A 14,929-nucleotide genomic window follows, 5' to 3' on the forward strand; every position below is an offset into this window, starting at 1 on the left:
ATAAATATTTAGATATAACAGATGCACATAAGTACATGTAGGCTATATGGAAGAGATAAAGATTAGAATTTAGATGGAGCCCTTTTACAGGGAGGCGAGGCCGTACCATTAGCAGCACATCCATAACTCAGCAATGTAAGAGCATCTGAGCAACACTATCAGATCAGCCCCACGGTCCATCAAACCTGGTGTCAGGTTTCCAAAAGAAGCTCCTAGCAGAGATATAAGTTAAGAAGAGAAGGTCAGAGAAGTCTTTTTCTTCTGTTTAAGGAGCTCTGATGCCTCCCCATCCCACCACCCCTTCACAAAACCTGGGACCAGAGCTGCATTATGTCCTTCCAGCTCCCTCTGACTCGCCGCATCCAAATCTCCCTTGCCAATCGCGCAGCGGCTCATGTTTGACAAAGTTCAGCCAAGCAACGAGCAGCCTGGAAGGCTCTGAGATCCCATAGAAATCCCCATCCAATTTATCAAGTCAAAAATTCAGTCGGGTGGGAGCTAACTGGGATGAAGCTCTGATGAAGGCAAGAGATTACGGCGGAGCTGGTTACACAAATCACAGCTCTGACTCGGGGAGGGAACGGCAGGGTGAAGGGGAGTTTTTCCAGAGCTGGGCAAAGCTGGAGATAAGAGCCTGTTGTTGGTAAATAAAAATGCTGGAGAATCGCATGTCTGATCAGTGTCCGCTCCCATCAGGCTTGCAGAAGCTGGCAGCATTATTTCCAGGCTTTTCACTGAGAATACTAAGGGCATTTGGAAAGGCAAGAACAAAGCTACAACTTTATTTGAGAGCAAAACAAAAGCAAACAAATGCATACCCAGAAGACTGATCGTTGAAAGAGAGCGATAGACTATTCAGCCACCATCTGAAGCGGCTCTTGGACAGCTCATGACTGTTAAAAAGTTTCCTGAGGAGCAAAGGCTTTTTTTTGTTTGTTTGTTTGCAGGGAGAAAACAAAGTGAAAGGATTGCTGATGCCTTTAGTAGTAAATGAAGACAAATATCCCCCGGCCGCAAAGATTGCCGGAATGGGAAAAACACTAGTCGCATCATTTTGGAAAGTGTCTGAGAGACGCTCTCAGGGTCCTCAGGCTTATTTTCCAAAGATGAGCTCTTGCACCCCAGATCCCAGGGGGAGCCACACAAGCTGCAGCTCTCAGGAAGTTGGGTACTGTTCTCTCAGAGACATCCCTTCTTGCTCCGAAGATGTCAAGAGCCTCAGAGACCCCTGGTTTTGCATCCTCAATGTTTTGGAGAAAAAAATGCAGTTTCTCACTTAACTTCAGTCTGTCTCTGCCTTCAAACTATTTGTTCCCATTCTGCCCTTCTCTGAGGGCTTAAAGAGCCCTTTAGTATCTGGTATTTTCTCCCTGTGAAGCTACTTAGACATGGTAATCAAGTCACCTCTCTGTCTCCTTTTTAATAAATTAAGCAGATGGAGCACTTTAAAGCATTTTTTTGCCAGCCCTTGAATTATTTTTCATGCCTCTTTCTCAGCCCTGGCTTTCCATCGGCGGTGCTTTACTGGCAGAGCTCAACGAGGGCACAGCCACCACCTCTCCCCATGCCCATCCTGCTGGTGTCTGCTCCCCGGGTATCAGGGTCGGAAAGCTGTGATCAGCCTCAGTGAGGTTTTATAGTTTTAAACCTCTTGCCAGTCAGATACTTCAGACAATCCAGCTCATTAAATGAAAGAAAGACTTTAAATTTACTGCCTCCATCAATGTATAAAGCCCTCGGCTTCCCAACGGCCGCTGCCCAACCAGCAATATAACGTAATAGCCTTTTCCTTTTTTTTAAAAGCAAGAGATAATAATTAAAGATTGGATTATGAGCTACCCGACATCACAAAAAAGACACAACTTCATCGTATTACACAGCATCAAAATTAATTAGAAGCGCGTTAATCTCTAATCTAGGAAAATATTGCAGGATCTCTGGCCTCAATATAACATCCCCCATACGCTGACTGACAGCCTGCCCCTTTGAAAGTCTCCCTGCATCATCCCTGCAAAGAAACCTTTGCAAAACTCTGTGTAATCAATGTTGCTTTGATTAGTAAGAGCTTCCAGACGCTCTGGCAGACAGCTCCCACGATGCCTGCTGCGGATTGCCTTTGTGTGTGCAACTCGGCGCTTTGAGAGAGTTGTTTTAACAGCATGAGTGAGTCAGGTCCCACTCCTGGTCCGCTGGCAAATCATCACTTAAAACACCTAGGAGCATATACGAAGGGGCCTAAACTCACATTGCTTTTGGGATTGGGGATAGAGAGAGCTGAGCAGAGTGGAAATGCGGGCGGGAGAGCCCAGGCTGGACATTAGGTGGATGCAGCTGAGATTTTCCAATCAGTTGTTCCTTTCTGCTTTGCTTAATGAAGCCACAGCAGGGGTGAGGTGGCTTTGACACAGTGTTGATGACGCTACCCCTTCACCCTGTATCGGTCAGGATTTGGGGACTCTGTTGAAACTCCAGCTCTTGCGTTTATTTGATTTTTCAGACCCATCTTTTGGTCACCAGCTTTCCCTGTGAGCAGGGGTCTGATCCATGAGTGAGAGCTGCATCCCCCAAACCCCAGATGTGGGTGCATGTGCCTCCTCTCCAGGAGAGCTGAAGATGGATACACTGACTGGGAGATGCCTGAGGATCACAGTGCTACCTGTATTTAATTTTGACAGGCAGTTATCGGAGCAGCACAGACATCCTGAAACAAGGCTTGAAGTGTCATACAGAGCAGCAAATCAAGGACAGCAGCATCACCATAATTTTAGCAACACTCTCACTCAGTTTTAAAGAAACACCTTCATTTGAACAGCCTGGAAAACTTTGCATTGGGCACAGGAGGGCTTGGGGTTGGGGGGATTTAGACCTCTGACAAGGAACATGGACTCCAGTTGCTCTGAAAGAGGGTGTCCAGCTGCAATAGCAGTGCCCAAGACTCCCCACGCCTTCAGGCAACATCACCTCTCTCCATTTCAGGCTTCCAGCTTCACATACAAAGCTGAATTCCCTTTGGAATCACAATCTATAGGGTCCTGTAGGGTCACCTGAATTCGGGACCCACCAACCAGTACTTACATTTCTTGCAATAACCTGGAAGAAGCAAGGAAATGATGGTTGCTCAACATCTTTCATATAAGAAGGACAAGAAGCTTTGGGGTAATTGGCTTTTCTGACCCGATCCAAATATTTACATTATTCAAGTGAAAAAGGGTTTGAGAGAAAACCAAAGGAACCAGCCTGGGAAGGTACGGTCCCTGGGCGATGAGATGGGAGATGTTATTCAGCAAAGAGAAGTGCAAGGTAATGCGATGTGGGAAGACTGCTTAAACTATTCATGCACTGCAGTGGTTTCTGAATTAATTGTAGCCTGGCAGGAAAACACCCAGGCATCCTGCTGTATAACCTGATGGAAGGATCTGCTGTTAGCCAAGCAGCAATTAGGAGGGGAAACAAGTCATTAAGCTGCATTAAGACAGGGACGGAAGGTTTTAATGCTGTGTTATTGGTCAGCTGGGCAAATTTTGGGGGAGTTGACTCTTCCCCTGTTCATCTTTGGAACAACCTGCCCCAGGACACCCAGAGGACTGTGGTGAGATGGGATTGCCCATGGTCTGATGCAGACAGGCTCAGTGCCTGCCAAAAAAATGAGGATAAATCTGAGGTCCTTCAGGCTCATTGCTGCCATCGAGACAGATGAGGTTCCTCGGAGCCGGGCTCCAGCACGGCACATCAGCTCCTGTAACTTTATGGAGTCAATGAGACTCTCTCCACCTCCCTGAGCTGAGGACAGGTACGGGAGATTGAAAAGACTTAAATTTGTGTCTGCAATTTGGGTATCACATTTCTTAAACCACAGGGATCAATTTGTTATATCTCGAGGAGATCAGCACGAATGTACACACATAAATACATATGAGCACCTGAGCATGTATATGGTTCCCCCTCCCTGCTTTAAAATATCCTGTCAGCCTCCTCTTGATCCTAATTGCTGCTACACATTGAGTTTATACCACAGACATAAATATATATTTATAATCTCCAGGACATTCTGCTTGCCAGCTGATAAATTCAAAGATGCGTAGATCACCCTTTGGGTGTCACCTACTGTCACTTGACCTTTAAGAAAGAATAAACTGCAGCCGTTTCTCCGCTTCATTTTGCACGTGCTGGTGTTACGCCTCTGTAGTATTTGAGCATGTGGTAGGTTTTGCCCACAGTTTATATCCTTCAGGGTGCCGGTGAGCGGGGTTTAGTGATGAGGTGCTGCTGGAAAAGCATTTTGAAGGGTGGGAGAAACATGCGGAGAACAATGTTACTTCTGCGCAGCATCCCTGTCAGCTCTCTCAAAGGGGGTTTGCAGGACTCGGGGTGAGAAAACTCCTCAATTCCCTCCAGCATCCCTTGGGGAATTTATCCACCCCATCCCATCCCATTCTGTCCCATCCTAGCCCATCCTACCCCATCCCATCTCATCCCATCCCAATTCACGGATTCCTTCCTTATTGTCCTGCTTTCTAGATCCCTGATGACCCTTTTACCCTGCAAATGCTGCCCTGGCTGCAGGGGACTCTGATTTTCAGGAGGAGAGCGGGCAGCAGCCGCTCATCCATCCCCCCTCATTTCCTTGGAGCAAAGCAGGTGAGGATGGAAAATCCGATGCATGAAACAACGCAGTGTTTGCTGCAGCAGAAGGGCAGAAGCTCCAGGTCAGGGTCTCACCCAGCACAAATCAGCCCAGTTGGTAGCCGGATCCGTCCTCCCCTTCTCAGCTGTGTCTGGAGGAGATCAATAGCAGAGAAGCAGGAGGCCAGTTTACCAATACAGTCTGGATGCAAAAGCCAAAGGCGACCTAAATATTGACCATGATGCTCACAAAGCACTGAGAAACTGCAGCTTTACCGACCCCAGCGGCTGCTAAGTCCCAGCCCTCCCTGGCTGGAAAATGCAATAATTAGGGAGCTGGTGCACTCCAGTTCTGAATTTTGTTCTGTTTAATGAGCCTGTGTGTTCATGTGCGAGCACATTCACACGCCTCTCCCTGTAATTGCTCTTCAATCGCCCCAAATACGGCACCAACGCAGCCTTCAAAGCACGTCGCTGGTCCAGGATGGGCTGGATTTGGTCCAGAACAAGCCAATGGGAAATGGTGGAGCTGCAGCAGCTGGATCCAGTTCAGATGGAGACATATTTTGGGTTGCATCTACCTCTCCCAGGGCCCAAAGCAACACCTCTTCCTGCATATTTGTCACTGTATCAATATATCGGCCCAAATGGCAAAGCTCAAACGTCAGCTAGCTCCATGCAAGCAGCTGTTCGGCGGAATCTGCCTAATTTAAGGGCATTTTAAACTCATAGGTGTCCACCCAGCGAGAGGAGAGCTGCAGCCTTTCTCATGCTGTGTCCCTGCTCCATCTCTGCTGTATTTTCTTCCCGACAACGATGGCAAACCAGATCTGGTGTGAATGAGGGTTAGCTCCCTGCAGAGCTTTGCCAGCTTCTGCCAGCTGGTGGTTTGGCCTGTGTTAGATTTAATAATCTCTTTTGTCCATCGGATTTTATGACTAATTATTATTACAAAAAGACCACACACAAATTATAAAACGCAGCTGAATGGGAGTGATTCGATCTGTGACTCTTTTCGATAGGTGTTTAGAGAAATTTTTTATAGCCCCTCCTTAAAAGACAAGCAAACCCCCAGAGGAAGAGGGAAAAGTGTTTAAAACAGGAATAAAGAGGCTCTCTGTCAAAGATTATGGCTTCAAAAGGGGGCAAAGAGCCACAGGAGCCGTATGTCCAGTGGCCACCTGCCTTGCCACAACTCCTTTGCCAGCAATAAGAGATCTCAGAGAAAAACTGAGCTTAATTAGAGCCATCCTACTAGCCCTAAATATTGTTTCCCCCCTTGCACAGATGTTTTCTCCATCATTTATTCCTTGTTTCGTCCCCGAGTCCAGCAGAAAGCGATGTAAAGCCCCTCTCTGCCTTATGTACATGCATTGGGTGCTGCAGCCTTTTGAGGGGTAAAAGTGCCCAAGGCATCACACAGATGGTTCCCTGGATGCTCCAGCAATTTTCTCACAACTCTCTTATGGTCCATTTTGGGTTTTACAGCTGCCAAACTGCACCTTTTGGAGTAAGGATTGAGCCTCCATGCTAATGCCAGAGGGCAGGGAGGGCAGGGGATGGAGGTGCCCAACACAGACGATGCAGGGGGGGATGAACAGGGATTTGCAGTGCTGCTCCCAGGGAGGAAATCCTCTTGTTGGGTTCTGGTGACTTCTCCGGCGGGGCAGGGAGGGGGGGAAGCAATGAAAATAACATGCAGTTTGCATCTGCTCGGGAGAGATGAGTTTGTCTTTATTGGCTGCACATGTTAAAGATCCTGGTGAGGGAAGAAATCCTGACATGAGTGATTGGGAAACTCAGGTGATGGAAGAGGGAGAGCGAAAGGAAAAGGGTGCTTTTTTTTCTTCTCCCCTGCTGAAGACAGCAGGAATTGGGGAAGGATTGACTTAGCACTATCCATCAGGAAAAGACTTTCTATCAAAAAGTGAGCAAGAAAAATAGCACCTGGGAAAAAGCAAGAAGCCTGCAAGGAGAGCAGCCCTGCTCGGCACTGCAAACTCTCCTCGGAGGTTGACAAAGTCTTTTTGGGGAAGAACTCAGTGGTGCTGGGGGGATCATCACTTGCAGGGCTGGAGCAGAGCCCTAGGCTAGGCAGGGGGGAAGGCAATGAGAAATTAAGCATTATAAGAAGAGATGAAACAGGTGAGGAGGGGGTGTGAAAGAAAAGAGGACCCCCCGGAGCGTTTTGGGAACAGAGATGTTCTTCATGTGGGATGAAAGGCGGGGGATGTCAGAGCTGTGCCAGAGGGGGGGCCAGGCTGTGAACGGCGGGGATATGTCTTGCTCAGCGGCTCTTTGAAGATTTATCTGGTCGCTAAGAGATTGGAAAACGATGCTGTCGGCTTGGTGGGTCTGCTTTGGCCCCAGGAACAAGCATCTTGGGGGATTGCAATGGAAATATCCTCATTTTAGCTCAAGGCTGGGGTCCAACTGCCTGGTGGCACGGTGATGCAGAGAAAGGCCTAAATGGGGGGCGGGGGGGGCTCAGACCACCTATTTTTGAAAAATTTCAGCTCACATGTCCCGCTGGAGCTGGAACAGTTTGGGATGAGAAAAGCTGCGGCATGGCAGAAACTACTGCAAAGAGCTGACACGGCCCAGCGGGGACAGAAAGGCAGATTTTTCCCGGGATCCCAGAGGAGGCCTTGCAGAATTTGTTGCAAGCCAGGAGAGCATAGAAAAGTTGATGGAGTGAGGCTGAATTTAAAGGCAAGGATATGCCCTGCAAGGACAATGAGATTTGTTAGCAACTCTTTCCATCTCTCTCCTATTTTGTTCTGTGCTTTCTCTGTTTTAATCAGTTCCTGGTACTAATTGGTTTTGGTACCACCCAGCTGCACAGTGGGGAAGATCCTCAGAGGGTCCTCTGGAAGGACACAGCTCCAACCCCAACATTTCACCCATTTTGGGTCCCGTCACAATTCTCACAAAACCAGCCACAGTATTTGCATTATGCAAATTTGGCATATGCAGATCAGCCCTTCCGAAAATAATATGCAATCAGGCAATTAACAACTGCCTTGTCTTTAACTCACAGGTAGTCTCAATTCCTGCAACTCTTCATTTTGGATTGCCCAGCTCTGCAACCTTAATAATGTCATTTTAACTCCCTGGTAGCCATTTTAAGATGGATTTTCTCTTTAGTTTCCTGCCCCGAGCCCTCACTGCCACCCACCGGTTGCTTCTCCCTCTGCTCACCCACAGAGGGGAGGATGACAGAGGGATGCTTTTCTCACAGCAGATACTACAGCCATAAATTTCACTTATATCCACTAAAACACAGGCATCCAATTAAACCCATAATCCTATAAACCTGCCAGGAATCAACCACACTTTTAAAAATCAAGATGGACAGGTACTTTAAATCAATACATCCAGGTAACAACTTGCAGTTTGTAGGATCTTCTGACACTGCATCTTTGCAGCTCTGTCACCGAAAGAATAAATATTCCAGGTTGTGGGCTGTTTTTATGGCTTTTTCCCCCTTTTAGCTTCACCAGATGAGATTCCTGAGGTGCGAGTGATGACTGGGGATTGGGATTGAGGGAAATCAGGAGGAGTTTGGGTCTGTTGTAAAAATAGACAGCCAAAGCTTGATACAGCATCACACCCCGTGTTATGAGACATCACTGCTTGTTGGCTTTTTTCCCTTGAAGATGTCGGGGGGACCAATGGTTTGGGATAGATTGTTATTATCCAGATTTTTTTCCAGAGGGGGAAAAAAAGGGTTTTAATTTACGACCCATTTTCCGATAACAGCTAAAGGCTCTGCCAAATTCGGAAACCTTTTCTATCAGGCGCGGTACAAAGCGGTTGGCAACACGAAGGGACAGGGCAGGTGATTGATGCTAAGCAGCATCATTGCCACTCATCACCCTGCCGGCAGCGCCGGGAAGAGAGGAGTCGCCGGTTTTGTGGCCATTCATCAGGTCACCGCAGATAAATTGTGGGCTTTCTTCTCTGTTTTCAGGGAGATCTCACCCCGAAGAAGTCCAACTTGCTGCCTGCTGATGGTGGTGCCTCCTTGGGGCTCTGCGGACACACAGCTGCTTGTGAGAAGCACAGGAGAATGAAAAAAGAAACTGTTTTAGTGTAATATCCAGGCATTTGGGCTGCCACTACCCAATTAATATGGTTCAGCAAACCCAGAGGGTTGAGTAACACAGCGCTGGTGTTCATCTCCCACTCTATTCACAGGTCCCAGCTTTTAGGAAAAAAATGTATTGTGGGTGAGACAATGCATCGAGTACCTCTTTGTCTCTCTCTCTATATGATGCACCTTGAACTTGCTCAAAATAGCTTGGAAATTATGTTTTCACCTTCATTTTCGAGGTCGCCTCAGCAAGGCTGGCAGGCAGCATAATTCCCATATTCTGCCTGCCTATGTCTATGCTATATTACATTCAGTGTTAAAAATGGTTGGTTTTGCCACATAGGAATCATGATGGTCAGGAAAACAAGAGTCAGATGGACTTTTACACCTCACACACTCCCAGGAGCTCTGCCTGGGCCAGCTCAAAACCCTGCGGAAGCCACAAACAAGATTTCCAGCAACACCAGCGTCTTTGCTGGGCGCTTAAACACCACCCGTGCAGCAGCAGTGAAGTATTTTAAGCATATTTAAGAGTGCTTTAAACTATTTTTTTTTTTTTATCCCTTCACCTGTAAAACCAGGTGCTTCCATCATCAGAGTCCGAATGCAGTAAACGTGGAGGTAGTCATAAAAAAGTCTTTTAGGCTGACCTGGAATAGCTTTTCCAGACCTCAGAAAGTGGATGTTCAGACTTGCAGCTTGTCAGGAGCAAGCTGCTTAACCATACGAGGAACCAGCACGTGCCCCAGCCCAATGGATGTCACACTCCCTTTTTTTTTTAGCCCTTTCCAGCAATAAACCGTAAGCTTGAAATTAATGACCACTTCATGGAGAGAAAATGTAGCCATTGACCTGGGACTGAACTTCAGCCATTCGAGGCAAAGCATTTGCTACTGTTCAAATGTTCATTTTCAGGAGTCGCGGAACAAAACCTTGATCTTCTGAATACAAAATGTTTCTAATGCCATCAAGCTGTTTCATCTCTCATTCTCAAAAGTTCATTTTGCGGAGAATGTCCAACAGGTTTTCACTAATTTAATACCAAAAGGCAGCCAAAGAAATCTCCAGTGCAAATTTCCCCTGTGGCTACAGCTCCAAAATATTATTTAGTCAGTGAAATAATGATCCAAGTGACACCCAAGTCAAGGGTCCCAGGATCTGCATCCCAAGACCCATGATCTCAGCATCTCTCTGGTTATAGAAAAAGCCATTTTCTCTTTTCACAGGTTATTGGTACCTGGTCAAATCATCAGCCAGTGCAGAGTACATGGGAAATTACTCTCATATTCATCCCAGGTCCCAGGTGAGCGAGTGGCAGAAATCCACCTCCCATACACCCCTATAAAATACCATATTCACAACAGGTATCATGGAAGAGCATCTACCTCATCTGGTGTGTTTAATCAGCTGCAGACCTGGAGTTAAGGGAAAAAACCATAAATCTGTCATTTATGAAGTCCTGTTTCCTCTCCTGGCTAATAGGACTATTCAAAAATGTTTTAAATCAAAATCTCAGAGCTTGTTGTTGATTTTTAAATGAGGCTGAGCCTTTCTGGTACGGCTTTTTTTTGATATTTTTGCTGAATGTTGACTCCAGGTCAAAGTCCCAAACCTCTTTGGGGGTCATAGGCAGCTCTGAGCCAGATTGCTTGGAAAAAGTGGGGGTTTGGGGTCAGAAAAATCACTGATTTTCAATCTCAGCACCCAGGGCTGCATGGAAAGCATCTCATGGGCTGGAGAGGTTTTAGAGCAGCCAGTTTTGGTGACAATACTGAGCTGCTCCAATCAGTCCCAGGGGAGGCAGCTGGTAAAAAGAAAAGATGCTGAAAAATGGACAGGAGCGCAAAGAAAGGCCCAGGGAAAACACCTTACAGTGGGAGACTTTAAAAGCTTTGCTTCTTTATCTTATCAAGAAGCAGAATGAGAGTGAGTTGATTACAGCACACAGGCACCTTCTCAGGGAGAAAACACCAGGCACGGCAAAACCTCTTTAATCCATCAGCCAAAGGCACAAGGAGAAGCAAAATCTGGAAGTAGAAGCCAAATCCATTCAAATTAAAATTTAGGCACTGGCTTTTGAATTTTTTTGAAATTTTTTTTCCATTAACATGAACAATTAACCGTTAAAACAAACCACCAGCAAAACGGCGCATCCTGCTCCAGTGCCGCGGCGGTTGGCCCAGGCTCAGTGGGGATCAGCAAAGGCGGAATATGGGGGTTTATTGCAATAAATTTGGGGGTGCTGTGCTACAGCGGCTGGGACTCCCAGCCTCTGCAAGGCAGAGGAGAACTGCAGATATTTCCAGGCCCTGCCCAGTTCCTCCACCCTCGGAGCCCTCTGCGAGACGGCAAAGTTTGCCACTTCCCAGCCCCTCGCTCTCATCGCAGCCCGCAGATGCATCTGATCCACACTGCAGATAATGATAGAAAATTACAGTGTAATAAGATAATGGGATTTATTTATAGAATTTGCTTTCCAATCACGCCCACATGATATATGTATCCACACACACACGCACGCACACACGCACATACACACAGCACTTGCTATGTATATATATTAGCATAAGTGGTTGGCTTTGTGGAAGCAAAATGCCACCTGGGGGATGTCGAGATGTTCCCAAGTGGTTCAATACCAGCGAGAAGGGTGCTGGCACATCACAAATAGTCCCCCTCATCATCATGACAATGACACCATATTTCCATGACACTTTTATCTCAAAGCACTTGAAAAAAAAGAGGGGAAAAAAATAAAATAAAATAAATGTAAACTGCTACACACACCCCAGTGTATGCAGAGATGAGAATTGAAATGCAATGACAGACTTCACCGGAGACAAATCCCGTCTCCAATAGAAACAAGCCAAGGGAAATTTAAGGAGGCAGCATGTAATTAGCTGGGGATGGTCAGCACAGCAGGAGTCTTAACGAGCTTCCTCCCCGCAGGGCCATGTTAGGTTTAAGAATACTGAGGTGTGGCAGGTCAGTGGCTCTCCAAATCCCAAACCGGCATGAAGAAGCCCAGCAAGTACAAGCTGAGGGTGATGAAGCACCGCAATAACTGAATTGACGGTGCAGTGGCTGTTCTGCCTCTTGCTGGGGTCCCAGCTGGGTTTCCCAACCCACAGCAATGCTGGGTTTTACCACTCAAACAACATCATGGGGCTGTAAAAGCTTTGGGATTCGCAGCCTTGGAGGATTCATCCTCCTGCCATGAGGACACTATGTTTTATTATTTCTTTCTTAATCCCTACAGCAATCTGCATCCCAAAATCCAGCTACAGCATGAGGACAGCAGCTGTTAATCAAAAGGTGAATGGGCCAATCGCCCCCTCCAAAATAATCCTGCACCCTAATGAAATATCAGGCATGGGACATGGCGATGTTTGCAGGTGAAACGATGACAGAGTTGTTGAACTTCCACTTCTCCAGGTCACTGCTGCTCTGAGCTTCCCCATCGTGCCGCTCACCCAGCACCCAGCCTGCTGCTGGGGACCACCAACAGCCAGAGGACACCTGGTACCACCTATCTGGGTGAAACACCAACTTTTTTTGGAGAAAAGACTTTTTTCAGCACCTGCAGACTTATCAGCAAATGCATTTTTTCTGTACACTTCACTAAGACATCTATGCTCCACAACGGGATTGTACCTGCCCATCCATGGTGTCTGATTAACTGGGGGGCAGACACGGGGGGACAGGCAGCGAGTGAGCATCCCTGCTCAGCATCCCAGCCCACACGTTAAACCCAGCCCTGGCAGGCATCTCTCCCCTCATCTGCAGCGAGGTGCAATTATTTTCCGAGGGCTGCTGAGCGTTTCCACCGAACCGGCTTCTCTGGGGAAGATCAAAGCCAACCTCTGATCAGGAGAGCCGAGCAAGATCCCTTCACAGTACGGGAGAACAGGGAGGAGAAAACAAAATATGAAGAAAAGGGGGATGGCTGGGAGCAAGGGGAAGTTTTCCATTATTGGGGCTGGATAAACCCTAAACAAACCCTGCTGTGGTTAATGTCTCAATTCTAACGACTCCATCACAGACCGGGCTTTCGCAGCCCACCAAGGAGCTGCTTTATGCCGATGGCTTTGGGTGGACAATGTAGGACTGGCCGTACCCGGCCGAGCTCGGCCACCCCTTTGTCCTCCAGCATCCATAGCCCATCTCAGCTAGGCTCTGCCGGCGAGGCAACTGAGGCTCTGAGGGCTTTTTTTTGGAAATGCAAAGGACCAAGAGGACCCAGTTCATCTTTTATAGATGTTGTTGCCTCTGGCAGAAAAGCCAAAGCAAATTCCAGTGCTTCATTCCTTTGATTTTGGCACTTTTAACCAGAGAGGAGAGAAAGACCCCCAAGCCTGCAGGCACCAAAGCTGAGGTGGATCCTCGAGGGTGCCCCACCACCACATTCCCTCCTGCTAATCACCTCGCAGCAAAAAACTCATCAATGACACTGATTTTGGGGCTCTTTCCAGGCTGCGGGGAAGGGAGGGGGGAAGGTGTGGGACTGGCAGAGGTTTCCTCTCCCTCAAAATTTAGTTGTGCTCTATATTCAAATGGCAGTTTAATGAGCCTTTCCCTATTTCCAGCAACTTTATCACATCATTAAAGCGTAGAAATGAATAATACATCTAGCAGTTGGATTAAGCTGAACTCCAGACCTGATGCAGCTTCAAACGGAGGAGGGAAGAGAGGCGGCTGGAGGACGGGGCACTGGGTGACGGTGGTAGTCATGCTGGGGAGAGGACGGAGTTATTTCGGCTCTGATGTGCCAACCTGCACGCAGAGATGTCTGTGGTCCTTCCCAGCAAGCCAAACTCCTGCCATTTTAATGCAGTGATGAACAGGAGCTGCTCTTATGCAAAGCACCCCTCCTTCTTTCCTCTCTGGCCTACAGAAATAAAGCAATAATTTTTTTTTTAAATTGTTTTAATATTATTTTTCATTATCACTTCCAGCAAATTCATCCTCAGACACTGTGCAGTGGGTAAGGGGGTGAACCAAGACCAGGCACGGGCTCCATGCATGCCTCTGTCCCCAGCCCGGCTCCATCTCTTCCCATCCTTAAAAACGAAGCAAATCGGGCAAAAAGGCCTGATCCAGGTCATATCACACCTCACTGAGCGCTGGGTCAGGTCTTAGCCAAATTATCCCATTGCCAGAGCAGCGTTCACTACATCTGCAAGGATTGGGGGGCAGATGGAGGTTTTGTTGCTCTTGGAGGCAGGATCTGTGCCCCAGGCACCCAGGGGTGTCCTGCACCCCAAAGTCACCTCAGCACGGTCTCAGCACCCAAAGGAAAAAGCCCAATCATCTCATTTATTAGAATGAAAGCTTATTTAAAACAGGACAAGGCAGAAAAAAAAAAAAAAAAAAAAAAAAAAGCAAGAGGCCAAAACAAACCATCTTTGGTTCAGGATGTGAAGTGTATCCTCCCCAAGGGAAAAATAAGCAATTAATGCTGGAAAGGTTCACAGATTTTATTGTCTGAGGCTTTTTTATAAATAAATTGTACTCATCCAAACTGGTCTTTATATATATTTTTTCCCCATTGTTTGTGGGCATTGATTTATTTTTCTCTTATTCTTTCCAATTGTTATATTTCGGATGGTGCTTACTGATGTGAAAAAAGCCATCTTGTGTTGCTGATAAGTCTGGAGATAACTGCAGAGGTCAAGGAATGGATGGGGAAAGAGAAGAGAGGAGGGAAAAAACTTTCAGCACCTCCAGGTCCATCCTCACTCCCCCCCAAACCTGACAAAAAGAGCATCAGGTGGCCCAGAATGGTTAAGTAGATGGATTTCCCCCAGGGCCAGACCAGAGGAAGAAAGGAAGGAAACAATTTAACTGTATTTCCTCGTTATCTGATCTCAGTCATTTTAATTTGTGCTCTCTTTGAGGCTTCTCCTTTTTTTTTTTTTTTTTTTTTGTGTTCATCTTCTCCTGTCTTGTGTGTGTTCAGGCTGAGTAATGGATGACATTGCAAGAAAATGGGAGTTTTTTCTTGTCCAGCCCAATAACCACTTCCAAGGTCACACGTGATGGAGGGAAACGGTGCTTTCAAGGTGAGACAGAAAGGAGAGAAACCCTTCTTTTATCAAACCTTAATAAAATAAATTCGCCGCCGTATTCCCATCATGAGCCAAGAACAGCCTCATCCTTTCCCATTTTTTTCCCCTTCAACAATGGTAAAGCCGGTCCTAAGCAACCACCCAA

At 47.0% G+C, this 14,929-nt stretch overlaps 1 long non-coding RNA gene across 1 annotated transcript in view; it reads left to right on the plus strand.

Moving 5' to 3' along the window:
• The window catches only part of LOC141933817 (uncharacterized), a 94,805-nt gene extending 90,191 nt beyond the window's left edge, over positions 1-4,614 (plus strand). Inside the window, exon 3 of the long non-coding RNA XR_012626228.1 lies at positions 4,519-4,614. This is a non-coding gene — a long non-coding RNA (uncharacterized LOC141933817). The remainder of the gene's footprint in view (positions 1-4,518) is intronic.
• Positions 4,615-14,929: the final 10,315 nt, after the last annotated feature.

The sequence above is a fragment of the Strix aluco genome, chromosome 23 (genome assembly GCF_031877795.1).
Source record: "Strix aluco isolate bStrAlu1 chromosome 23, bStrAlu1.hap1, whole genome shotgun sequence".
NCBI classification, from domain to species: Eukaryota; Metazoa; Chordata; class Aves; order Strigiformes; family Strigidae; genus Strix; species Strix aluco.